Source organism: Mustelus asterias, chromosome X (genome assembly GCF_964213995.1).
Source record: "Mustelus asterias chromosome X, sMusAst1.hap1.1, whole genome shotgun sequence".
Lineage (NCBI taxonomy): Eukaryota > Metazoa > Chordata > Chondrichthyes > Carcharhiniformes > Triakidae > Mustelus > Mustelus asterias.
In genome coordinates, this window is record NC_135834.1 from 14,987,746 (window position 1) to 15,014,377 (window position 26,632).

A 26,632-nucleotide genomic window follows, 5' to 3' on the forward strand; every position below is an offset into this window, starting at 1 on the left:
GCTGTTTTTTACCTCCACCCAAATGGACTCGGTCATCTGAGCCTAGATTGTCTCTCTCAACTGACCTCATTTCATCTCTTAACAGTGCTACCCCACCTTTTCCTTCCTTCCTGTCTTTCCAAAGGTCAAATATCCCTGGATATCAAATTCCCAGTTTTGATCTCCTTTTGCAAGAGATCATATTCGTATCTATTTACCTTGATTTGTGCCGTCAGTCAGCTACGTTATTCCAAATGCTTTGTGTATTAAGATGCAAAGCCTTTAGTCTTGTGTTTTGCCATTTATAATCATCCTAACTTTTTTTTTATTGTGGCTCTATTTGCCCCTCACCCTTGATTATCCTGTCTACTGTATTTGCATTTCACTGTTCTTTTGTTCCTGCCCTTGTTTCTCTTTCCCTTGTCACCCTGCTTAGGTTCCCATCCTCCTCGATCACACGAGCAAATACCTGCCCTCGGACAACAGTCCCAGTCCTGCCCAGGTGTAACCTGTCTAGTTTGTACTGACCCCACCTGCCCCAGGAATCAGTCTCCCCCTTGCTAAATTGTTTCATAATAAAGCAATGATTGTGTTTGTTGAAAGTAGCCTGGTTAAAATCATTTTTCTAAACCACAAGTTATCCAGAATGTTGGAGTCTTCTGTTCTCACCTGAAATCTTATCATTACTATCCTTGTCAAGCTCCACTGAGTTCTGAGATTTGACTTTCCGATTGTTGTTCTCATTTGGAATCCTACCATGATTCACCCTTCCCACCTTACCCCCAATCCCTGGAACCCTTTCTCTCTCCATCACTGCCTTGCCACCTCTCTCTAATTCCAGTAACAGGGTTATTGTCCCCTCAGGACTTTTTATCCAACTTCCTCCCTCCAGCTCAGGGTCCATCCTCTATCCCTTTCTCCGTAAGTATTAGAAACATAAAAATAGGAGTAGGCCTTCGTGCCTGCTCTGCCATTCATTATAATTATGGCTGATCATCAAATTCAATATCCCAATCCTGCCCCCCCAAATATCCCTTGATTCCTTTAGCCCCAAGAGCAATATCTAATTCCTGATTGAAATCATACCATGTTTGGCCTCAACTACTTTCTGTGGTAGTGAATTCCACACATTCACCACCCTCGGTGAAGAAATTTCTCTTCACCTCAGTCCTAAAAGGTTTACCCCTTATCCTCAAACTATGACCCCCTAGTTTTAGACTCTTCCAACATCAGGAGAGACATTTATCACTAAGCATTGGGTGGTACGGTGGTTAGTAATCCTACCTCACAGTCCAGGGACCTGGGTTCAATTCCCAATTTGGGTCATTGTCTCTGCAGAGTCTGCACATTCTCCCCGTGTCTGCATGGGTTTCTTCCCACAGTCCGAAAGACGTGCTGGTTAGGTGGATTGGCCGTGCTAAATTCTCCCTCTGTGTACCTGAACAGGTGCCGGAGTGTGGCGACTAGGGATTTTCACAGTAACTTCATTGCAGTGTTAATGTAAGCTTACTTATGACTATTTAATAAATATTAAACCTCAATGGAACTGTAATTTACGAACTGAGTATCATGTTGCAAGCAGGCAATATAATTTGCGGGAAGTTGGATTAACACATGAGGGAGAAAGGATTAGTCAAAAGATATGATGATGGGGTGAGATGAAGTATGGGTTGAGGAGGTATAAACCTGAGTGGCCAAATGGCCTGTTTCTATGCTGTATTCAATGTGGTTATGGTATAGAAGGAGGCCATTCAGGCTGTTATTTCCTTTCCAGCTTTCTATAAGAAGTTGCTTATTCAATTCCCTTTTGAATGCCATGATTGAATCTACCTCCACCACTCTGTCAGACAATTGTTGGGATTTTCCACCCAGTTGCGGGGCCGTTGAAATCTCACCGGAAGATCTGGCATGAGGGGTGAGAAAATCCCATCCAATGGTCGGGACTTTCCAGCTGCAAAGGTCAACAGACCTTTGCATAGCCCATGCCATGCTGCCCCTGCCCCCCACCCCCCCAGCTCGCCATGATTAGTGTGGCAGGGAGTGGGTGAGAAAAATCCCACCCAATGTATTTCACATCCTGACCACTCTGGGGAGGGGGGAATAGCCTCATGTCTCCATTGCTTCTTTTACCAATTACCAGGTGTGCTCTCTGGTTTTGAATCCTTCCACTGAGGGGAAAGGTTTCTCTGTCCAGACGAGACCCCTTCATGATTTTGAACACGTCTTCTCCACTTCATCTCTCTCCAGAACAGTAAGAAGTCTCACAACACCAGGCTAAAGTCCAACAGGTTTACTTGGTATCACGAGCTTTTGGAGCACTGCTCCTTCATCAGGTGACTGGAGAGGAAGGAGCAGCGCTCCGAAAGCTCGTGATACCAAATAAACCTGTTGGACTTTAGCCTGGCGTTGTGAGACTTCTTACTGTGCCCACCCCAGCCCAACGCCGGCATCTCCACATCATCTCTCTTCAGAACGTGGGACAATCCAATGACTTTGCTAAGAAACAAAGTGCAAATTTCTAAAAAAAAGCGTGGCATTGCTGGTGAAAACCAGCAGGTGGTGTAAACACTGGAACATTCGTGTCTCCCAGTCTTGCAAATGTTGTTCAAGAGGACGACGCATCCGCGCGAGGCGATGGTTCGCTGGCGTCGGAGGGCTGCGGGCGCCCCCTGCAGGCTCGGAAGACCAACAAGGATGACTTCAGCTCCAGTTCTGACGCGCTGAGGTCATTCGCTGGTGCGTGGCTTAAAATCTCGAGACAGTGCCGTCAGTCTGGGAAATTGGAACTGGGCAGCAGAGGCAGGTGCGGTAGCCGGGCAGTGAGTGTGGGAGAGAAAAGCTTTCTCTTCGCTGCGATAGAAACTTTCGTTGACATTTGGAAAACCGTCAGGGGCGAAGAGCGTCGGACAGGTGAGGAGAAGGAAATCCAGAAAAAAAAGATACACGATATTGAATAAGTTTTCCTCTTGAAAAGTTGTTGAGTAGTCTGAGGTGCTGTGAAAAGTCAAGCCGTTCTCTCTTAGACTTGTGGTCAGCAGAACATTCTGGATGTCTTTCAAGGACTTTGGTCTATTAAGTCACTTCAAAAAAATGAGTCTGGGTGTTTATGAATTGGTTTCCTGGTTTTGTTGTATGCTTTCCCTCCCCAGTTCTGCAGATTTGTGTACAGGCATCCACCTGTTAAGGTGAGTCCCCACCAATTCAGATAAGAATTTTATAAGATTTTTTTTTTCGTTGATGTTTTTTAATTGGGGTATTAACTTAAAAATGATTTGGAAAAGCTCTTGAATAATTCTAAAGGGAGAAGGTCCAAAGCAAGTGGTTTAATACGTGAGATGTTTACTGTTTTTTAAAAATTCTGTTTTGTACTTGCTGGAAATGAAATCCTGACCATACTTTAAATTGCACTTTTGCCTTCACTTTGTTTCTATCCAAATTTGCTTTCTCAAACTTCTAGAGTGGGCATTGGTAGTTTTGAGAGAGATTGAGACAACAGTTTTTTGTATTAGGAATACACTGAAATAAATTGTGTAGTCGGCAGCTAAATATTTAATGTGATGTAATCCAATTTATTTTTCTTAACACATTTGAAGTTCAAATGCCTTTATCGAATTCAGAAGATGCTTCTGTATTTGTTTACTGACTGATGTAATTGATTGACTTTGAACAAAATACAGTACTGAGTAAAGGAATTAAATACAGACTTAATGTTTTCCATTTTATAAATTTGACTAATTCCTTTTATATTTTGTGTGACCAGTAGTGTTTTTATGTTTTATACCTGAAGAGGTAAGCATTTTTATGGTCATTGCTTGGTGTTGCCATTCAATAGGTTTCCTGGTGTCCTAATGAAGATCAGGAACTTTTTTATATGTATGGTTCTGATTCTATGCCTTTATGTGCCAGTATGCTGTGCTACATGGCTGTTGTATGAAACTTGTAATGTTTAATAAAATATTATGGACTTAAAAAAAAAAATGATGCAGGGACTTGCCAGAAGGCAGTAAGGATATAAAAGTTGTCTAAACAACTTGGAAGATATGAGTTGATTTTAAGATATTAATCAGACATTATTTTTATTTGCCTGACCAAGAAGCTTCTCTAAAACTTAGATACTGTGGAGCTCGGAGGTGCTCCTCTTCATATTGCATGGCCTCATCGGAGGAGCTGCTGAATCTGATGGTCTAATGGATAAACACCAGTAGCTGATGCTTTTTTTCCAGCTGCCCTTAATTCAACTTCAGAACATTCTCTAGCTACTTTCCACAAGCGATGCCATCAGCATTTGCTGTTTAAAAAAATGTATTGTACTTTTGAATTTATGCTGATGGAAAAAATCTGGTGGACCTGAATTAAAATGTAGACTGTTGGCTGGAAATCACTTCCACCTTTCCTGGTGCGTCAGTTTAATGAATTGTGTGCTTAAGGATGCATTGTGCCAGATGTTTTGTGTGTGGTGCCAGATTATTCAATACAAAAACATTGGCTATTCTGTTGACATGACCTTTAGTGTAACTGACCTCCTGTGCCATTGGGTTAAAGTCTTGCTTCATGCTGACACTTGGAGGGAGTGCTGCCTTGCTGGGATAAGAGTTGCCATTTTTAAAATGTATTTAAACTGAAGCTTTAGTTAGCTGTTCAGATGGAGGGGTAAAATAAACATGGCATATCAAGACCCAAGGGTGTCCTGGCCAAGTGTAAAATATTTTATTAACGCCACCGAACCAAGGGTTGGTCAGATCAAGCATTTATTACCTGTGGGATCTTGCTATGTTCAAATTGACAGCCAAATTTGCCCACTTAAATGACTACACTTCAAAAATACTTAATTAAAAGCATAAGATATAGGAGCAGAATTCGGCCTGTCGAGTCTGCTCTACCACTCGATCGTGGCTGATTTTCTCAACCCCATTCTCCCACTTTTTTCCCTGTAACCCTTGGTCCCTTTACCAATGAAGAACCTATCTATCTTTGTCTGAAATGCATTCAATGACCTGGCCTCCACAGGCTTCTGTGGCAATGAATTCCATAGATTCATGACCCTCTGGCTAAAGAAATTCCTCCTCCTCCTCACCATCCTAAAGAGCCATCCCTTTACACTGATGACTCTCTCCAAGGCCAGCACAACCAGAGCCTTATAAAGTCTCAGCAGTACATCCCTGCTTCTAGGGTACTTTGCAATGTCCAGATGCCTCTGGACAATCAAATGCAAGTTGATCATTCTTTGGGTTGGACTAGTGGTGTTTCCTTTACTGATCCATGCTGTAAACCCATGTGTGGTTGTCTGGTGGGAATGAAACTGTATTTAACTAAATTTTATTTTTCCCCTCCCCTAGTTGAATTGCCAACTGACACTTCACTTTATCTACGTGCCGGGTGAGAATTACAATGTGAATCATGCATCTGTAGATAGAGGGAAGAAGTTGCTGTCTTGCTTTTGAAAAAAAACAAAATTGTCTGAGTAATGGATAGTATGACAGCACAGCAAGTTGCTCCAAAATAGTTATTACTGGACACTTGGAAGGTTTGATTTGCTGATCTGCCAAAGATTGTTTCATAGTGTTGAAAAGTTGCTTTTGTTCAAGTTTGTCAGCAGCTGTTGTTTTTATTTTTCAGTTGTGCAACAGTGCTGCAAAACCAGCATTTTTAAAAAATCTGTTGTGCAATAATGTATCTTTCCAAATTTCCTTCTGGGCAGGTTGTTACTTGGGAAGTGAGAGGTACAATTTTCTTGAATTGTGGGGTTGTTTGTGTGTAGACAATGAAATATGAGGAGGTTTTTTTGGTACACGGATTATCGTGTGGTCTGGGGTGGATGGAAACTACTGAAATGAAATCACTACGTTCTCCCACCTTTCTATGTTCCCACAATTGTTTATTAACTCGCCTGTAATCTCTTTTAAAATCGTTTTGAAACAATTCCAGCACTATATCACAATTAACTTGGATCAGTGTGCCTTTCATTGGTGGTAATGTATTTGTCTCTCGAGACTGGGGCTCGAAGTCACAACAATCTTGACTCGAGCATGTGATTTAGACTGACGATCTTTTTTTTCAGAATGCCATTGTTGGAGGTGCAGTCTCTTGAATGAAGCATTTAAACTGAGGCCCTATCTGCTTAAATGTACAAGATCTCGTGGTGCTATTGGAAGAAGGGTAGGGTGTTTCCCTGGTGTTCTGACTACTTGATCTCCTTCAAGTAACATCCAACATTGCTGTTTGTGGGATCTTGGTTGGGTGCAAAATGGCCAGCATGTTTTCCTTCGTTCTCCCTGTGTGTCTGCGTAGATTTCCTCCGGGTGCTCCGGTTTCCTCCCACATGCCACAGATGTGCGGTTTAGGTTGATTGGCCATGCTAAATTGCCCCTTGGTGTCAGGGGGACTAGCAAGGTAAATGTGTGGGGACGCGGGGACAGGGCCTGGGTGGGATTGTGGTCTGTGCAGATTCGATGGGCCGAATGGTTTCCTGCACTATAGGGATTCTATGATTCATAAAAGTGACTGCACTTCAAAAGTATTTCATGGCTTGTGAGGCACTTGGGGTATTCTATGGATATGCTTTTTTCTTTCTATCCGATTGCACCGGCGTGTTAAATCCTGACCGTGAGCTCACAAGTTATACACTAGATTTGAAAGAGAGAGTGTATGAGTTTCCATGAGCAATGGCACAGGCAATCTGCTAATGTAATGTCTTCTGACAGGTGTAACAAGCAACCAGCCCATGTCAATGATACTTTGATCAGTCTTTTGAGGTGTACTGTTTTTGTTTTTGCCATCCTTTGTGACAAAGTAAGCCAAGAAGCTTAATTGAAATTAGTAGAGACCATGCATGCTCTCTCCAATGGTTATGCCAACTCAACCCTATAGTTTTGATGTGTTTGAAAAGTGCCCGAGAGTCCTGGTCATGTGGAAACTGTTTTTTTTTCCTTTTGGAAAAGTGCAATTGTGTTTTTCTAACTTTTCTCTTTGCCTGGCTGAGGTGTACTTTTACTGATCTCTGCAGGGAATAGGTGAACTGCTCATTTAGCTGTGGGCCAGACAATGCAGCTGCCCATAAAAACGCTCCTTGACGGCACAGCAAAATAAGTGCATTGGAATAAAAATCAATGCTGAAAATAGGTCGGAGAATCTATGGAGAGAGAAATGGTTAACATTTCGGGTAAATAACCTTTTTTGTCAGAACTGGGAAAAGTTAGAAATTGTGGTGATACTGTGCCTTTACGAAATATATATTTCTTGTAAGGGGTATGTTTAGAATTCAGATCTGTTTGTCTAACAAAACCTTTTTAAATTGATAGCGGGGCGCACAGAATAAGTACTCATTTTAGACCTGGAGTGTTTAATCTAAATTAATGCATTTGTGTTTACTTGGGTCTCCCCTGGGGATTTGAGTAGAGTTTTGATTGGGTTGATTAAGCACATGACTCTGTCTTGGTCAATGGAAATGAACTAAGCTTGCAGGGAAAACCGTTTCCCTTTCTTTTGTTAAACAAGCAGTTATAGTGTGGTTTTGAGAGAATCAAGACATATTTCTCGCTCGAGATTGTCTGAAAGCTCCAAAATTGGGTATCTAAGTACAAGCAGATGGGCCTGAATTTTGCTGACATTTTAAAGAGAGGGCTTAAGTCCATAAGAGGAGTCATGTTTAAGTATTCCATTCTAATTTTATGCTAGTTGATTTGTTATAGTTAAGCTGTTGTTAAATAAAACTTTTTTTGATAAAAGCTCCTTGGTTTATCAGTAGAATCACGTCTGGAGTGAAACCTCATATCATCACTATGCCAAAATAGCAAATTGTTGGGGTCTAATCTGACTTCATAACATACCTTGGGATTTCTGATCTGGTATCCTAACAAAATACAATAGGTTTTAAGCAAGTGAAAGGGTGGAGAGTAGGGAAAAAAAACAATTGAAACATTACAGGGTTGGGGGGGTGGGCTGAGAGCGGATGTTAGACAACTGGAAATTGACTCGTGTTTCTGGACTGAATGGAGGTATTCTGCAATTGCAAAGCAGCCACCTAATGTGTTTAAAAATTCATTCATGGGATGTGGGTGTTGCTAGCTAGGCCAGCACTTATTGTCTATCCTTGATTGCCCTTGAGAAGGTAATGGTAAGCTGCTTTCTTGCATCACTACAGTGCATGTGGTGTAATTACACCCACAGTGCTGTTGGGAAGGAAATTCCACAATTTTGACCCAGTGACAGTGAAGGAACGGCAATTATCGTTCCAAGTCTCTCTCCATGGATGCTGCCAGATCTGCTGTATATTTCCAGAAATTTGTTTTTATTTCAGATTTTCAGTATCAGTAGCATTTTGCTTTTGTGTAAATGAATTTGAATCCCTGAGTAACCAGATCATTATTGTTAAGCAGCTGGAGTTCTGGCTGTAGTGTACGACGAATGTGACTACCTTCGACCTGGAAGCAGTACAGTGAAGACCTTTTGTAATTTCTTGTGATATTTTAAGAGTTAGGATCGATTGTAATTTTCTTGGATAATAAAAAATACTGGTCCTGGTGATCCTTGATCTGGAAGCAGTACCATCTGAATAAGACCAGGGTGGCTGGCAAACACAAAAACGCTGCAGACACAAAAATGAAAACTACAATCCGAAATGTACAAATGAAAATAAAAGAACTGAATCCTAAAAAGTGCTGCAAATATCCCTGGCATGCAAAAGAAAAGAGTTTGCATCAGAAGTGGCCAGGCAGTGAGCTGGGATATTATTGGTTGGTCAGTTGAAAAGGAACTCTTCAAAAGCTCCATCAGAACTGTCGTGACTGGAGGGGGAGTGAGTATATAGAAGTGTCTTGCTGATGATGATCTCACTGTGAACTCTTCATGTGAAAGCTATTGTTGAATAGGACTCCTGACCTACTCCATGTAAATAAGGAACAGCATATTGTGGAACTGTGTAGCTGCCACATGTCTGTGGGGAGTGGAGCAAATGCTTGTGGTTGTGTAAGACCTAAAGTGAAATTTACCTTTTTATTTGAAGTGTCATCTGCCTGTTTAATTCATGTTCAATTTGTGTAAAGCTAAAAGTGAAAACTTGTTGGTAATTGCTTCTTTGGTGATTTATTTAGTTTATGATCCCCCACTATTATGGGTTCCTGAAGTTTCAAATGCTGAGTACTAGGAATTCAGTGATGGGTGGGACCCATTCTTTTTGAATCACTTACTTTTGCTGAAAGGGTACAAAATGTGAGATTGTGGGAGGGAACTGATTTCGAAAAACTTCATGTTAAGTCATGGTTGCTTTTGAAGGATGCTTCTCATTGTCTTGTGATAGCGAATTGAGGAACAGGGAGAGAGTGCAGTTAAACATGTGGTTGCAGGGAGGGTTTCAGATACGTGGATAATTGGAACACATTCTGGGGAAGGTGGGACCTGTACAAACAGGACGGGGTGCACCTGAACCAGAGGGGCACCAATATCCTGGGAGGGAAATTTGATACGGCTCTTCAGGGGGGTTTAAACTAATTTGTTGGGAGTGGGAAAAGGAGTTGTAGTCCAGAAGTCAGTGAGGGTGGTGAGGTATTGGGGAAGGTAACAGGGTCAAGGGTGGGCACCAGTAGACAGGAAGGTGGGTTGAAGTGTGTCTACTTCAATGCAAGGAGCATCCGGAACAAGGTAGATGAACTTGGGGTGTGGATTGGTACTTGGGACTACGACGTTGTGGCCATTACGGAGACATGGATAGAACAAGGACAGGAATGGTTGTTGGACGTTCCGGGGTATAGATGTTTCAGTAAGTGTAGGGAAGCTGGTAAAAGAGGTGGAGGAGTAGCATTGTTAATCAAGGATAGTTTAACGGCTGCGGAAAGGCACTTCGAGGGGGGTCTGCACACTGAGGTAATATGGGCTGAGGTTAGAAATAGGAAAGGAGCGGTCACGTTGTTAGGAGTCTACTATAGGCCCCCAACTAGTAATAGAGATGTGGAGGAAGAAATTGCTAAGCAGATTTTGGATATGTGTGGGGGTCACAGGGTAGTTGTCATAGGGGACTTTAACTTTCCAAATATTGATTGGAACCTTTGTAGGTCAAATAGTTCGGATGGGGCAGTTTTTGTGCAGTGTGTGCAGGAGGGTTTCTTGACACAATATGTGGATAGGCCGACAAGAGGTGAGGCCACATTGGATTTGGTACTGGGAAACGAACCGGGCCAAGTGTTAGATTTGGTTGTGGGAGAGCACTTTGGAGATAGTGACCACAATTCGGTGTCTTTTGTTATTGCAATGGAGAGGGATAGGGCTGTACAGCAGGGCAAAGTTTACAATTGGGGGAGAGGTAATTATGATGCGATTAGGCAAGAATTAGGGGGCATAAGATGGGAACAGAAACTGTCAGGGAAAGGCACAAATGAAAAGTGGAACTTTTTCAAGGAACAAATACTGGGTGTCCTTGATAGGTATGTCCCTGTCAGGCAGGGAGGAAATGGCTGAGTGAGGGAACCATGGTTCACGAAAGAGGTGGAATGTCTTGTGAAAAGGAAGAGGGAAGCTTATGAAGGGATGAGGAAACAAGGTTCAGATGGCTCGATTGAGGGTTACAAGTTAGCAAGGAATGAGCTGAAAAAGGGGCTTAGGAGAACTAGGAGGGGACATGAGAAGTCCTTGGCAGGTCGGATCACGGAAAACCCCAAGGCTTTTTACTCTTATGTGAGGAATAAAAGAATTACCAAGGTGAGGTTAGGGCCGGTCAAGGACAGTCGTGGGAACTTGTGTATGGAGTCAGTAGAGATAGGCAAGGTGATGAATGAATACTTCAGTGTTCACCAAGGAGAGGGGCCATGTTTTTGAGGAAGAGAAGGTGTTACAGGCTAATAGGCTGGAGGAAATAGATGTTCGGAGGGAGGATGTACTGGCAGTTTTGAATAAACTGAAGGTCGATAAGTCCCCTGGGCCTGATGAAATATATCCTAGGATTCTTTGGGAGGCAAGGGATGAGATTGCAGAGCCTTTGGCTTTGATCTTTGGGTCCTCACTGTCCACGGGGATGGTGCCAGAGGACTGGAGAGTGGCGAATGTTGTTCCTCTGTTTAAGAAAGGGAATAGAAATGACCCTGGTTATTATAGACCGGTTAGTCTTACTTCGGTGGTTGGTAAAAGGTCCTTGGGGATGGGATTTACGACCATTTAGAAAGATGCGGATTAATCCGGGATAGTCAGCACGGATTCGTGAAGGGCAAGTCGTGCCTCACAAATTTGATAGAATTTTTTGAGGAGCTAACTAAGTTTGTTGATGAAGGTAGGGCAGTTGAGGTCATATACATGGATTTTAGTAAGGCGTTTGATAAGGTCCCCCATGGTCGGCTTACGATGAAGGTGAGGAGGTGTGGGATAGAGGGAAAGTTGGCCGATTGGATAGGTAACTGGCTGTCTGATCGAAGACAGAGGGTGGTGGTGGATGGAAAATTTTCGGATTGGAGGCAGGTTGCTAGCGGAGTGCCGCAGGGATCAGTGCTTGGTCCTCTGCTCTTTGTGATTTTTATTGATGACTTGGAGGAGGGGGCTGAAGGGTGGATCAGTAAATTTGCTGATGACACCAAGATTGGTGGAGTAGTGGATGAGGTGGAGGGCTGTTGCAGGCTGCAAAGAGACATAGATAGGATGCAAAGCTGGGCTGAAAAATGGCAAATGGAGTTTAACCCTGATAAATGTGAGGTGATTCATTTTGGTAGGACTAATTTAAATGTGGATTACAGGGTCAAAGGTAGGGTTCTGAAGACTGTGGAGGAACAGAGAGATCTTGGGGTCCATATCCACAGATCTCTGAAGGTTGCCACTCAAGTGGATAGAGCTGCGAAGAAGGCCTATAGTGTGTTAGCTTTTATTTTACAGGGGGTTGGAGTTTAAGAGCCGTGGGGTTATGCTGCAACTGTACAGGACCTTGGTGAGACCACATTTGGAATATTGTGTGCAGTTCTGGTCACCTCACTATAAGAAGGATGTGGAAGCGCTGAAAAGAGTGCAGAGGAGATTTACCAGGATGCTGCCTGGTTTGGAGGGTAGGTCTTATGAGGAAAGGTTGAGGGAGCTAGGGCTGTTCTCTCTGGAGCGGAGGAGGCTGAGGGGAGACTTAATAGAGGTTTATAAAATGATGAAGGGGATAGATAGAGTGAACGTTCAAAGACTATTTCCTCGGGTGGATGGAGCTATTACAAGGGGGCATAACTATAGGCTTCATGGTGGGAGATATAGGAAGGATATCAGAGGTAGGTTCTTTACGCAGAGAGTGGTTGGGGTGTGGAATGGACTGCCTGCAGTAATAGTGGAGTCAGAAACTTTAGGAACATTTAAGCGGTTATTGGATAGGCACATGGAGCAAGATGGTAGGGAGTGGGATAGCTTGATCTTGGTTTCAGATAAAGCTCGGCACAACATCGTGGGCCGAAGGGCCTGTTCTGTGCTGTACTGTTCTATGTTCTATGTTCTCTCGCACATTCCTATCCCAATTTAAGACCATTTCCTCGCTATCTTATTTTGCTGAGTCAAGTAGTTTATGGAAGGGGTATAAGACCATAAGACCATAAGACATAGGAGCGGAAGTAAGGCCATTCGGCCCATCGAGTCCACTCCACCATTCAATCATGGTTGATTTCAACTCCATTTACCCGCTCTCTCCCCATAGCCCTTAATTCCTCGAGAAATCAAGAATTTATCAATTTCTGTCTTGAAGACGCTCAACGTCTCGGCCTCCACAGCCCTCTGTGGCAATGAATTCCACAGACCCACCACTCTCTGGCTGAAGAAATTTCTCCTCATCTCTGTTCTAAAGTGACTCCCTTTTATTCTAAGGCTGTGCCCCCGCGTCCTAGTCTCCCCTGTTAATGGAAACAACTTCCCTACGTCCATCCTATCTAAGCCGTTCATTATCTTGTAAGTTTCTATCAGATCTCCCCTCAACCTCCTAAACTCCAATGAATATAATCCCACGATCCTCAGACGTTCATCGTATGTCAGGCCTACCATTCCTGGGATCATCCGTGTGAATCTCCGCTGGACCCGCTCCAGTGCCAGTATGTCCTTCCTGAGGTGTGGGGCCCAAAATTGCTCACAGTACTCCAAATGGGGCCTAACCAGTGCTTTATAAAGCCTCAGAAGTACATCCCTGCTTTTGTATTCCAAGCCTCTTGAGATAAATGACAACATTACATTTGCTTTCCTAATTACGGACTCAACCTGCAAGTTTACCTTTAGAGAATCCTGGACTAGGACTCCCAAGTCCCTTTGCACATTTGGTATGGTGCACATTTCCACTGAGAATTTGAAGGGAGTTTGATTCCTGGAAAATAAATAGCTCCCCCAACTACAGGTACATTTTTTCCTTCTGTACAGCACTTGAATAATTCCACACATGGGGGAGCATCTTGGTGGTGCCTTGTCCAGCTGTTTGGATGTCTTTTTACAAGATAACTGATAGTGCTTGTGTATTTAAATTGAACTTTTTGATATGTTTTCAGTTCGGGACTTCCATTCAATCCTCCATGCAAATTTTAAATAATGACAGTATAGAACAGTCCAATCCTTGATTGAGAAGGATGTCATTTGGCCCACTGCCTATACGCACTGGTTCGAGGAGCCATCAAATAGCCCCACTGCACCTGCTCTTTTCCTGTTGCCATGTAAATTTCTCCTTTAACGTCTATAATCCCTTTTCCCATTGAAAGTTACTTTGAATCTGTGTCCACTACCTTTTTTCCCCAAGTAGTGCATCATATCATTAATTTGCTGCCTTTAAAAGAATTCTTCCCATCCTTGGGGGATTTGTCCTCCAATTCTCTATTTTTATAGCGGTAAGCTATTTTGGCTTTCAGGTCAAATGAAAGCAGGTTCATCACTGGGGAAGGATGAAACTGCTCAAAGGTTTCATCTGAAAATTTCTTTTTGAGGCCAGGAGGAGCAGTGATACTGCTCTAGGCTCCACGAGGCAAGTGATGGCTTTCAAACCCACCAACTACTTAAATGGGAGCCTGTGGGAAACCAAAAACCATACACTCTTCAGCCAAATTGTGCTCTCTGGCAGCATTTAAATGAGATTAAAATTGCTTTGCAATGGTAATAATTTGGAGTGATAATCTGCAGTTCATTGCTAATCCTGAAATGTTACACTTTTTGATTTTGTGGTGTTATTTATCATGTTGACGGGGGTGATCTCGTATATGAACACCGAAGTGAATTTCGTCTATTCTTTTGAAAACCAGTGGCGTCCATTTGTTTATAATGGAATGCATCCCTCAACGTTTGCCTTTTAATTCAAGTTAGACACATATTTCATCTTGCTATATCCTTGTTGCTACCAAATAAACCTGTTGGACTTTAACCTGGTGTTGTGAGACTTCTTACTGTGTTTACCCCAGTCCAACGCCGGCATCTCCACGTCATAGCCTTGTTGTGCCAGGGTTGGAAGGTGGTAAGGGGAACTACCTGCATTGCTTCTGGTCCTGTGTCAAAATTGAATCCAAGTGGTTTAATATCCTTCAAGAACGTGAGTGTTGGGCAGGTTGTATGGCACTAGAGCTGTGATTTTTTTTTTTTCTCACTTTTTTAATCCTTGCATTTATAATGGTGGTATATACTATATGGTATCCTTTTACTCTTGTCTTGGCTAATGTGCATAGAGCCTCCTGCTGGGGGGGTGGAGGTTGCAGGCATGGTCCAATAAGTGTTCGTAGATGGTGAGGGAAACCCCCTTTAGAATTGTTGGGTATGTGCAAAAACTACACTTTTTCCAGCTTTCTCACTGAAGTGTGGTGGGTATAAATGGACACATTTTAAAACAAAACAGTGTTCTAGAAGTCATAGAAACCCTACAGTGCAGAAAGAGGCCATTTGGCCCATCGAGTCTGCACCGACCATAATCCCACCCAGGCCCTACCCCCATATCCCTACATATTTTACCTGCTAATCCCTCCAATCTACTTATTGGACCATGCCCCCCCCCCCCCCGGCGTTGGACTGGGGTAAACACAGTAAGAAGTCTCACAACACCAGGTTAAAGTCCAACAGGTTTATTTGGTAGCAACAAGGATATAGCAAGATGAAATATGTGTCTAACTTGAATTAAAAGGCAAACGTTGAGGGATGCATTCCATTATATAAACAAATGGACGCCACTGGTTTTCAAAAGGATAGTGTGCTGGAGATGGGGAAGTATGCTTTGGTGCGCACCTTAGCGTGGTGTGAGAACTTTGGCTATCCAGTCTTTCTATACCTGCGACAATATCTTGTATTCTCCTTGGCGGAATACACATGGCAGTAGTTACTTCAAAAATCCGGAATGCGTGGCAAAGACAATTTTTTAAATGGAATGCATCCCTCGGTATGCTCCTTTGGATGAAGCGGGGGAGACTTAGCCTAGAATAGCACACCGTGTGCATTAGTTTAAGCCTAAGACACAGATTTGATCTTGTTGTATCCTTGGTGTGCTGGGGATGTGGGGTGGGTGTGGGCATCTACCCATTTTTGCCTTTGGCTCTGTGTCAAAATCAAATCCTGATGGTTTAGTATCCTTGAAGAGCTTGAGAAATTATCTTGGCATTGGCAGTATGAGGAAAATATCCTTTACTTATGATTGGTGGAGGGTCTCCTTTGGAGGGCATGTGTCGGCTGTATGGCACTTATCCAATCAAAGGAGGAAGAAGTTTTTTTTTTAAACGGGAGAGGGTTGACATAGCTTTCTTCCCAAGAAATCCTCCTGGAGAGTGGGGAGCGCCTCAAACTGGAAAAGTGTTGTATTTGATCTGCCTCCCTTGTAGGCAGCTGTGTTGGTAGTTTTTCTGAGATATTCCATTTAACTTCATCCTTCAGACAGTTCTTCTTTGGTGTTAAGCTTTCCCTGGTGGGGGAAAAGAAATCCTGTTGTCTGTGGAGCCTTAGCAAATATTTTGCTTTGGATCATGTGAGAGTTGGGCTCTGCATTGTCTGACTAACTCCCGTAACATTTTCCATAAGTTACATGGTTCTCTCGCTGGTATCTTGAGCGAGGGCACCATTATGCCATGTACTCATGGCTTTATTTTATCCTATTTTCTCCCAATCTCTGAAACATCCTTGGAGGTGCTGTTTGTAATGAATAATCCAAACCAACTGTCTTGGTGCTCTCTTGTCTCTTTCTGTATGTATATGTGGTGAAATGATTGTTGTGCTGTACCAATCTTTGCAAGTTGGTTGTGTTTGTAAAATGGGGAAATTAAAAAAAAAGAATTGCTGTACACCTCTCTTACTGAGGGTAATTAACTTCTTGGAGCGGTGTCCTGCCAGGGCGGCACGGTAGCACAGTGGTTAGCACTGCTGCTTCACAGCTCCAGGGGCCTGGGTTCGATTCCCGGCTTGGGTCACTGTCAGTGTGGAGTTTGCACATTCTCCTCGTGTCTGCGTGGGTTTCCTCCCACAGTCCAAAGATGTGCGGGTTAGGTTGATTGGCCATGCTAAAATTGCCCTTGGTGTCCTGAGATGCGTAGATTAGAGGGATTAGCAGGTAAAATATGTAGGGATATGGGGGTAAGGCCTGGGTGGGATTATGGTCAGTGCAGACTCGATGGGCCAAATGGCCTCTCTCAGCACTGTAGGGTTTCTATGACTTCTAGAACACTGCTTTGTTTTAAAATGTGTCCATTTATACCCACCACACTCCAGTGAGAAAGCTGGAAAGGATTGTGCCTTTGACACAGAGCTCCATGGGTAGAATTTGAGTGTTCTACCTCCCTCGGATTACAGAATTATGTCAAATGACTTTCAACCAAGGCTTTGGGAGGTTTGCTGTTTTAACTGTTGCCTGCCTCCACCCCTAGATAATTAGCAACCCACATTTCACAAATGAACTATGCCTCTTTTACCCTCCTGACTATAATCTTGCTGTAAGATCTTTGGAACACAATTGACATCAACTTGTAAATTGTGTGCAAAACAGAAGATTCATATTTTCAGAAAACCCCTTGTACAGTTAATTAAAAATGTTAGCTATTTTTGGTATCTGTTTCAATCCAATTATGATCCAAACAATAGTACAATTAAAGATGAGCTTAAATGGACTGTAAAGCTTTCCCATGAGGTCCCATCCACCATGTAATAAGATGCTGTTTACTTGAATAGTTCAGGAAACCTGGGCTTGTTTTGGTAAGTGAATAATTCAGGCAACTGGTTGCATATTCCAGTATTGTATTGCATGAAATATTCAGCAGTGAAACATGTATAGCATGATGAAATAATTGTATGTAGGGCATGATGGGTGGTCTAGGACTCTCTTTTTTTGTTAGTCATGCAGTTGAAATATTTTCCTCTGGATAAGTATCTTACTCCATTTCATTGCTCGAGAAACCCATTGCAAAGGTCCATTTTATAAGCTGGCCTTGGTACAAGTGGGCAAGGTTATCAACACTGGCCAAAGACAATTTTTTGGCATACTGTCGAGGTGTAACACTGTTTGCTCAGGATTGAAATACTTAAATAAGTAGAAGATCTGGGCAAAATGTTGAAAAATTACATTTGTAGTTATCACATGCAAGTCCTCCTGGGCTGTCCCCCCAGAATCATAGAATCCCTACATGCCATTCAGCCCATCAAGTTTGCCCCAACCCTTCAATGGAAAATCTTACCCAGGCCCTGTTTCCGTAACCCCACATATTTGCCCCAATAATCCCCCTAACCTACACACCTGTGGGAGGAAAACGGAGCAAGCACCCAAGGAAACCCATGCGCACACTGGGAGAATGTTTGCCTGTGTGGAGTTTGCAGTCACCCAAGTCTGGAATCGAACCTGGCGCTGTGAGGCTGCAGTGCTAACCACTTGTGCTTGGCAAATATTCTGAAATGCATAAAACTGCATATCAAACAAAAATTTAGATCTTATTTATTTGTTCATGGGATGTGAAGGCTAGCATTTATTGCTCATCCCTAATTGCTCTTGAAGGTGGTGATGAACCGCTGCAGTCCATGTGGTGTAAGCACAGTGATGGGGAGAGACTTCCAGGATTTTGATCCAGTGACAGTGAAGGAACAGCAATCTATTTCCAAGTCAGAATGGTGTATGACTTGGAGAACTTGCAGGCAGTGATGTTCCTATGCATCTGCTGCCCTTCTGGGTAGTAGAGGTTGTGGCTTTGTAATATACTGTCAAAGGAGCCTTGGTGAGTTGCTGCAGTGCATCTTGGTGCACAATGCTGCCTTGGTGGTGGATGGAGTGCCAATAAAGCAGGGTTGCTTTGTCCTGGATGGCATTGAGCTCCTTTGGTGTTAGAGTTGCACTCATCCAGGCAATATTGCATTACATTCCTGACCTGTGCCTTTTTATATTGATGTTGGACAGGCTTTAGTGGGTCAGGAGGTGAGTTATTCACCTCCTGGCTGGTCAATGGTAATGCCCAGATTGTTGGTAGTGGGGGATTCCGTGATGGTAATGCGATTGAATGTCAAGGGGCAATGGTTAGATTCTCTGTTGGAAATGATAATTGCCTAAACTTGTGTGTTGCAAATGTTACTTTCCACTTGTCAGCCCAAGCCTGAACCAGTTGTGTTTTATATGGACGCTGACTACTTCAGCATCCGAGGTGTCACAAATGGTACTGAATATTTGCAAGCATCAGTGAACATTCCTGCTGACCACCTGATAGGAAGTTTATTGATGAGTGACTGTGAAGATGGTTGGACCTAGGACACTACCTTGAATTCCTGCAGTAATGTCCTGGGACTAGGATGATTGACCTCCAACCACCTTAGTGATGGGTATGACTCCAACCAATGAAGAGTTTCCCCCGATCCAATTTACTCCAGTTTTGCTAGGGCTCCTAGGAAACACTGTGACCTTCCTGATGATCCAGCTGAAAGCAGGCTAAGGAGCAAAGTCTTTTAATTCCTTTGGTGGAAAGAAAGATGATGTAATTTATTGCCAGAGGAGCCAAGTTTGCAGAGAGCATGTGCTGCCTAAGAGCTGACTTTTTTGTGTACGTTCCTAGTTTGCTTCCACAGTTTTTTTAAAAACCTGGAATTTGAACACTTTGCAATATTTGTTTTGAGATGAGGTCAGAGCCAACATGCATCACAATATGTTGATAGGGTGTGGGGCAAGTACTTTCATGAAACGTTTAGATAAGGTCCGAGCTGGTGCTAAAGTTCTTGCTTTACTGCACATGCATTTCTGTTTTATGTTGATTTAACTTCTATTTCAGGGATCAGAAAATCCCTGTCCCTTTAATGCATCAGTCCTGCCTTTTCTTTTGGTCTTGAGTCCTTTTTCTCTGCAGAAATGCATCTAATTGCCTTTTGACCTTCAGTACCATTGGATTTCGATAGCCTTCCTACTCCTAACAGTCTACACTACTTCCATTTCTTACTACTAACTTCCTAGGTTTTAGCTTCTACCCTGTGGTGCTGGAGCTCTTCCTTGATTAACTTTGTGAATTTGTCATCATAAACTTCTTTTGAGCCCCCTTGAGTTCTCTTCTGCAGTTCGAATTCTTTTAATCGTTCCTCAAAGCTTCCAGTATTTAAGTTTTAAAAAAAAAATCTAATTGGTTTGCTGTGTTTATCTAGGAGTAGTTGACCCATATCTTCAGGGAAGTCCTACGTTTGATCTCCGGTCCCTGTTGAGTTAGCTGAGCTCAAGTGCCAACCCTGGATTAAGGAAGGCATAATTGGCCAAGGTGCTCAAAACTGCTTGTTATTTATTGAAGTTCTCTTTCTGTAAGAGTGAGTTTGGATGATGACTGAAAATAGGATCTGCTCCTGAGTCAGTAAATGCTAAAATTTGAAGAATGGCTATTTGGATAAAAGGATGACTGTGCAACTTCACTAACACGCAGTTAATCGCTTCAGGAGGGAGCAGTGTGAGGGGCGGGGTGGATGGGCAGGGATAGGAGGAAAATAAATGCTCCCAGGTTATCTGGGAAACTTAAGATTTTGCAATAAATTCAAGACTTTTTAAAAAATTATGTGCCTTCCTTCATAAACCTACCTTGATCTTGTCTTCTCTCTCTGCTCATTATTTTGTGATGCTTTATTAAGTTAAAGTTGCTATAAATGTGGTTTTGAGTGACCTTTCCTTATTTTTCTTTTGTTATCCAGAAGAGAGCAAAAGTTGTTTAACTGTCTTTGGTTCCTTTTTGACCTCCCAGTTGAGAAGAACACAGCAGTTTTAAAAACAACTGGTGCTTATCCACGGGAAGTGGAGGAAAGGATATGTCAGGAGATTCTGGATAGGTGCAGAAAAAATCGGGTTGTTGTAGTGGGGGACTTTAATTTCCCTGGCACAGACTGGAAAGTGCTTAGAGCTGGGGGTCCGGACGGGGAGGAATTTGTAAAATGCGTACTGGAAGGTTCTTTGGAACAGTATGTAGATAGCCCGACTAGAGAGGGGGCTATACTGGACCTAGTTCTGGGAAATGAGCCCGGTCAGGTCGTCAAAGTTTCGGTAGGGGAACATGTGGCAAATAGTGACCACAACTCTGTTAACTTTAGGATAGTAATGGACAAGGATGAGTGCTGTCCTACGGGCAAGGTGCTAAATTGGGGGAAGGCTAACTATAGCCGGATTAGGCAGGAATTGGTGGATGTTGATTGGGAGAGGATGTTCGAGGGTAAGTCCGCGTCTGGCATGTGGGAGTCTTTTAAGGAACTATTGATAAGGCTGCAGGATAGGCATGTGTCTGTAAAAAGGAAAGATAGGAAAGGTAGGATTCGAGAGCCGTGGATAACCAGGGAAATTGAGGATCTGATTAAAATGAAAAGGGAGGCGTACGTTAAGTCCAGGCAACAGAAAACAGATGGAGCTCTGGAGGAATACAGAGAGAGTAGGAAAGAACTCAAACGGGGAGTTAGAAGGGCAAAAAGAGGTCACGAGATGTTCTTGGCAGGCAGGATTAAGGAGAATCCTAAGGCATTCTATTCATACGTTAGGAACAAAAGAGTTGTCAGGGAGAAAATCGGACCTCTCGGGGACAAAGTAGGGGAATTATGCTTAGAACCCAAGGGAATAGGGGAGATCCTAAATGAATACTTTGCATCGGTATTCACGAAGGAGAGGGGCGTGTTAACCAGGAGTGTCTCGGAGGGAGGTGTTGACCCGTTAGAGAAAATCTCCATTACAAGAGAGGAAGTGTTAGGTTTTTTAGGGAACATTAAAACTGACAAAGCCCCAGGGCCTAATGGCATCTATCCTCGACTGCTCAGGGAGACGAGAGATGAAATTGCTGGGCCTCTGATGGAAATCTTTGTCGCTTCTTTGGACACGGGTGAGGTCCCTGAGGATTGGAGGATAGTGAATGTGGTCCCGTAGCAGGGATAACCCAGGAAATTATAGGCCGGTGAGCTTGACGTCCGTGGTAGGGAAGTTGTTGGAGAGGATTCTTAGAGACAGGATGTATGTGCATTTAGAACGGAACAATCTCATTAGTGACAGACAGCATGGTTTTGTAAGAGGGAGGTCGTGCTTTACAAATTTGGTGGAGTTTTTTGAGGAAGTGACAAAAACGGTTGATGAAGGAAGGGCCATGGATGTCGTCTATATGGATTTCAGTAAGGCATTTGACAAAGTCCCACATGGCAGGTTGGTTAAGAAGGTTAAGGCTCATGGGATACAAGGAGAAGTGGCTTGGCCATAGGACAGTAAGAAGTCTCTCAACACCAGGTTAAAGTCCATTGGCACCTCTTGTGAGACTTCTTACTGTGCTTACCCCAGTCCAACGCCGGAATCTCCACATCTTGGCCATAGGAGACAGAGGGTAGTGGTCGAAGGGTCTTTTTCCGGCTGGAGGTCTGTGACCAGTGGTGTTCCGCAGGGCTCTGTACTGGGGCCTCTGCTATTTGTGATATATATAAATGATTTGGAAGAAGGTGTAACTGGTGTAATCAGCAAGTTTGCAGATGACACGAAGATGGCTGGACTTGCGGATAGCGAAGAGCATTGTCGGGCAATACAGCAGGATATAGATAGGCTGGAAAATTGGGCGGAGAGGTGGCAGATGGAGTTTAATCCGGATAAATGCGAAGTGATGCATTTTGGAAGAAATAATGTAGGGAGGAGTTATACAATAAATGGCAGTGTCATCAGGAGTATAGAAACACAGAGGGACCTAGGTGTGCAAGTCCACAAATCCTTGAAGGTGGCAACACAGGTGGAGAAGGTGGTGAAGAAGGCATATGGTATGCTTGCCTTTATAGGACGGGGTATAGAGTATAAAAGCTGGAGTCTGATGATGCAGCTGTATAGAACGCTGGTTAGGCCACATTTGGAGTACTGCGTCCAGTTCTGGTCGCTGCACTACCAGAAGGACGTGGAGGCGTTAGAGAGAGTGCAGAGAAGGTTTACCAGGATGTTGCCTGGTATGGAGGGTCTTAGCTATGAGGAGAGATTGGGTAGACTGGGGTTGTTCTCCCTGGAAAGACAGAGAATGAGGCGAGACCTAATAGAGGTGTACAAGATTATGAAGGGTATAGATAGGGTGAACAGTGGGAAGCTTTTTCCCAGATCAGAAGTGACGTTCACGAGGGGTCACGGGCTCAAGCTGAGAGGGGCGAAGTATAAGTCAGACATCAGAGGGACGTTTTTTACACAGAGGGTGGTGGGGGCCTGGAATGCGCTGCCAAGTAGGGTGGTGGAGGCAGGCACGCTGACATCGTTTAAGACTTACCTGGATAGTCACATGAGCAGCCTGGGCATGGAGGGATACAAATGATTGGTCTAGTTGGACCAAGGAGCGGCACAGGCTTGAAGGGCCTGTTTCCTGTGCTGTACTGTTCTTTGTTCTTTGTTTGTTCTTTGTTTATTGCAGTTGAACTTTGCATTCTCCCTATTTTTATCAGCTTGAACTTAATCAAGAACTCCTGCCCTCAAACACTCATTGTTCAAAGAAAATAGCTCATAAAATCAATAAAGGCTGTGTCTGGGAGGAAGTATAGCAAAATCGTTGCCGCTGAGCAAATTGCCTGATTAAAAAGGCAATCGCAGTTTTCTGCTGCTTGTAACTTGGTCTGATAATGTAAAACTTAAGGAGACTTCTCTTGCATTATTACAGTACACTACTAGGGAAAGCTGTTCTCTTTAGTGCTGCATTCTGCAAATACCCACGTTATTTGGATCTGGTGATACTTCCTAGTCTGCTGAGTTGATCTTTGGGCAGCAGTAGAAATGTTGTAATTGGCGGGTGGTGCCTTCAGCTGTCTAGGTTCTAAGCTCCAGAATTCCCTTTCTTAAAGTACCTCCACTTCTCTTTTTCAAAGTGTTCCTTGAAACTTGGCTCTTTAACCAAGCTCTTGGTCAGCTGTCTTAAATGGCTCTTTTGGTTCATTTTTTTTGTGAGAAGGGGACCCTGTCTGCTTTCTCTTGTTTGAATCACCTGATTTTATGAGCCATTTTGTTTGAATGTGATTAATATCACTGCGTGAGGTCCTGGAGGACAACTTTGCTGTGGAACTGTACCCTAGCAAAGATCAGTGTCCTCGAGGAAGAAGGGGGAGGAAAATAGCCAAAAAACTCGGACGATTCTCCGGCTCCATTAGCCCCAGCCCCAGTTGGGCCGGTGAATTTGGCGAGAGGTCTGAAACAGGGTTTGCACTGCGTGTTAAACAGTTTCTGGTGCCCCCGCCCATTCCACTTGGTGCGAGTCGAATCTTGTGTTGCAGGGGCTAGTCTTCTCTCCAACTTTCAAACACTTTGAAGTGCTTTGTTTGCATTCCATTTCCAAGAGAAAGAACAAAGAGAATTACAGCACAGGAACAGGCCCTTCGGCCCTCCAAGCCTGCACCGACCATGCTGCCCAACTTAACTAAAACCCCCTACCCTTCCGGGGACCATATTCCCATCCTACTCATGTACTTGTCCAGGCGCCCCTTAAAAGTCACTATCATATCTGCTTCCACCATCTCCCCTGGCAGTGAGTTCCAGGCACCCACCACCCTCTTTTTCAAAAAACTTGCCTCATACATCTTCAAACCTTGCCCCTTGCACCTTAAATCTACGTCTCCTAGTAATTGTCTCTTCCCAGGGAAAAAGCTTCTGACTATCCACTCTATCCATGCCTCTCATAATCTTGTAGACTTCTATCAGGTCTCCCCTCAACCTCCGTCGCTCCAGTGAGAACAAACCAAGTTTCTCCAACCTCCCCTCATAGCTAATGCCCTCCATACCAGGCAACATCCTGGTCAATCTTTTCTGTACCCTCTCCAAAGCCTCCAGATCCTTCAGGTAGTGTGGCGACCAGAATTGAACAGTATATTCCAAGTGCGGCCTAACTAAGGTTCTATAAAGCTGCAACATGACTTGCCAATTTTTAAACTCAATGTCCCGGCCGATGAAGGCAAGCATGCCATATGCCTCCTTGACTACTTTCTCCACTGGCATTGCCACTTTCAGTGACCTGTGTACCTGTACACCCAGATCCCTTTGCCTATCAATACTCTTAAGGGTTCTGCCATTTACAGTATATTTCCTATCTGTATTAGACCTTCCAAAATGCATTGCCTTAACCTTAAATGCATTACCTTTACCTTACCTTAACACCCCATTAACTTTTACAACTCCCTTGCGTGGCAGCTCCTGGGTCTTTCAAAGGAGGGATTATCATTTATATAGCCCTTCGTGGTCCATTAATTTTGAAGTGCTTTTTCAAAGGCACAGCTGTTCTGTAAAGGGAATTTTTTCCAACACTGAAGTGCTTCCTAGAAAGCACAGGTGTACAACCCAAGTTCATTGGATTTTTCTTTCTCTTGTACCTAAACAGCATGTTTTTAGCATAACTCAGACATTAAAATCCCAATTATTCCTCAGCCACATGTTGAATTTGCTGGATAGGTCTGATGACCATGCTGGCATTTTGGGGGCTTGGAGGCTATTGCAGCTCCCAGTGGTCAGGGACATGGCTACGTAGCGTCAGGTTGGTACTACCAAGGAGCTTGACTTGAAGGGGGGGGGGGGGTGCTGCTGCTGTTGATGGTCTGATGCCCCAATGCCAGCGAGGATGGGGGAGGGGGGGAAAGAGGAGGCAAGCAACCTGAACTGAAGTGGTGGGGGGGGGGGAGGACTTTAAAAAAATGTCTAAATATGGGTGGATTGTGATTGGGATCCTGCCAACCCAACTGGTGGGAATCAGTCTTCCCTCTGGAGATCACACTTAGAAATATTTTGGGAGAATTATGCCCTTGATCTCTGACTTGAGATGTTTTTAAAATTTGTGTTTCTATAATTGCCCTGTGCAGTATTTAACAATCCGAGGGTGGGGAATTGAATACCTTTTTAAATAGTTTAGGAGGTGGAGGCTTACCTTGTAGCAATTTTTTTAATGGTCGTCTTGTTCTCCTTGCCTTTTACGTGGTGGGTTTTAATTTGGGTCTGTAACTGGGTGTGGGCTGAAACTACTGAGAAAGGTGCCAACTGCAGTGTTGTGGCTTTTTAAGTGTGTTGGCAAGCAATGATGGGAATGACTTTCCAGCCAGGTTTTGTGCTAATAACCTGTGCTGAGGGTCAGCTTTATACCTGTCTCCATCATAACTGTCCTTGGGGATGTAGCTGCGCACAGACATTAACATTTTCATACTTCAACCAAACTGCCAGATGGAAAATTCGGAGGTCAGGACATTTTTAATGAGTGGAGTGTTGTCATGAATTTTGAATTGCTTTCTTTCTAATTAAAGAAGCATGTTGTGTCCTTTGATCCTAGATCAGATTGTGTTTTTTGGTTTACATTTCAAAGTGGTCTGTTTCATGGATGGGTTGATTAGTGGTTCGTGGGGACTTATATAATTGGGGTTTGCACCTCCACAGACATATATGCACAGTTATTTTTGGATGTTATAAATTTTTCTCTCACTCAGCTGTGCAATTGTAGTTTGCAAATGCAAATTACAAAACTTTTTTGAAAATTGTGATTTCAAAATGAGAGGTTAAAATAAATTGCCTCAACAGTCAGTATGCAGTATCTTTAGATTTCTGGCATCTGGTCAGGTGAGATATTATGGAAACAGATCAAATGAGAGTATTTTAAAATATGATGCACATAATGCAAATGGATGGAATTATTATCAGGAGATGAAATTTCTCCAAGAGAAATGGTTCTTGTCATTTGTTTGCACAGATGTTCAGCAAATGTTACCAATACTTAATATTTTGTCTATCAATATACTCATTTTGCCCTTCAACCAAGTGCCCACCTCAAATAGCAGTCGATGCTGTAATACCCTAAACTCCCCTTTACCTTATTGCCTTTCTCTTGCATCATTAACAAGTAGTTGCCCTTCAAAAAATACTTTTTGATATTTTACAGCATCTTTTGATGCAATAAGTATCGATTGTTGGTCAGAATGGTGATGGGGCAGCTTTGTTTGGCCAGACAGCAAAAGAATTGGAAGATTTTCAACATTCCATTGTAATTTCCAGCACCCTCTGGCCTGCGAGGCATGTGAGAGTTTGTAGATACTTGCAAAAACAGGTTTGGGGAATTGAGCATTCCTTCAGCAATGTAGGCATGTCATTTATTTGTGTATGTTTATTGTTCCTCTTTCGTTTGGGTTGGGGGGTGGCAGGAGGGACCAAAGATTTGTATTTTTCAGAACTACAGGAACCATTCTGTTTCTATTGTGTTGAGAGACTGCAGTTTCACTCAAGATCAGATTTTCACTCTCTCTCTCCCCCGATTAAACAAAACTGCCACCCCCTTTC

General features: G+C 43.3%; 1 protein-coding gene across 2 annotated transcripts in view; it reads left to right on the top strand.

Moving 5' to 3' along the window:
• Positions 1-2,690: 2,690 nt before the first annotated feature.
• Positions 2,691-26,632, top strand: part of lima1a (LIM domain and actin binding 1a) — a 127,644-nt gene continuing 103,702 nt past the window's right edge. The window contains exon 1 of one of the 2 annotated variants that reach the window (XM_078200968.1): positions 2,691-2,889. The gene's annotated coding sequence lies outside the window, so the exon portion shown is untranslated. The remainder of the gene's footprint in view (positions 2,890-26,632) is intronic. The other variant, XM_078200967.1, reaches the window with a different exon arrangement.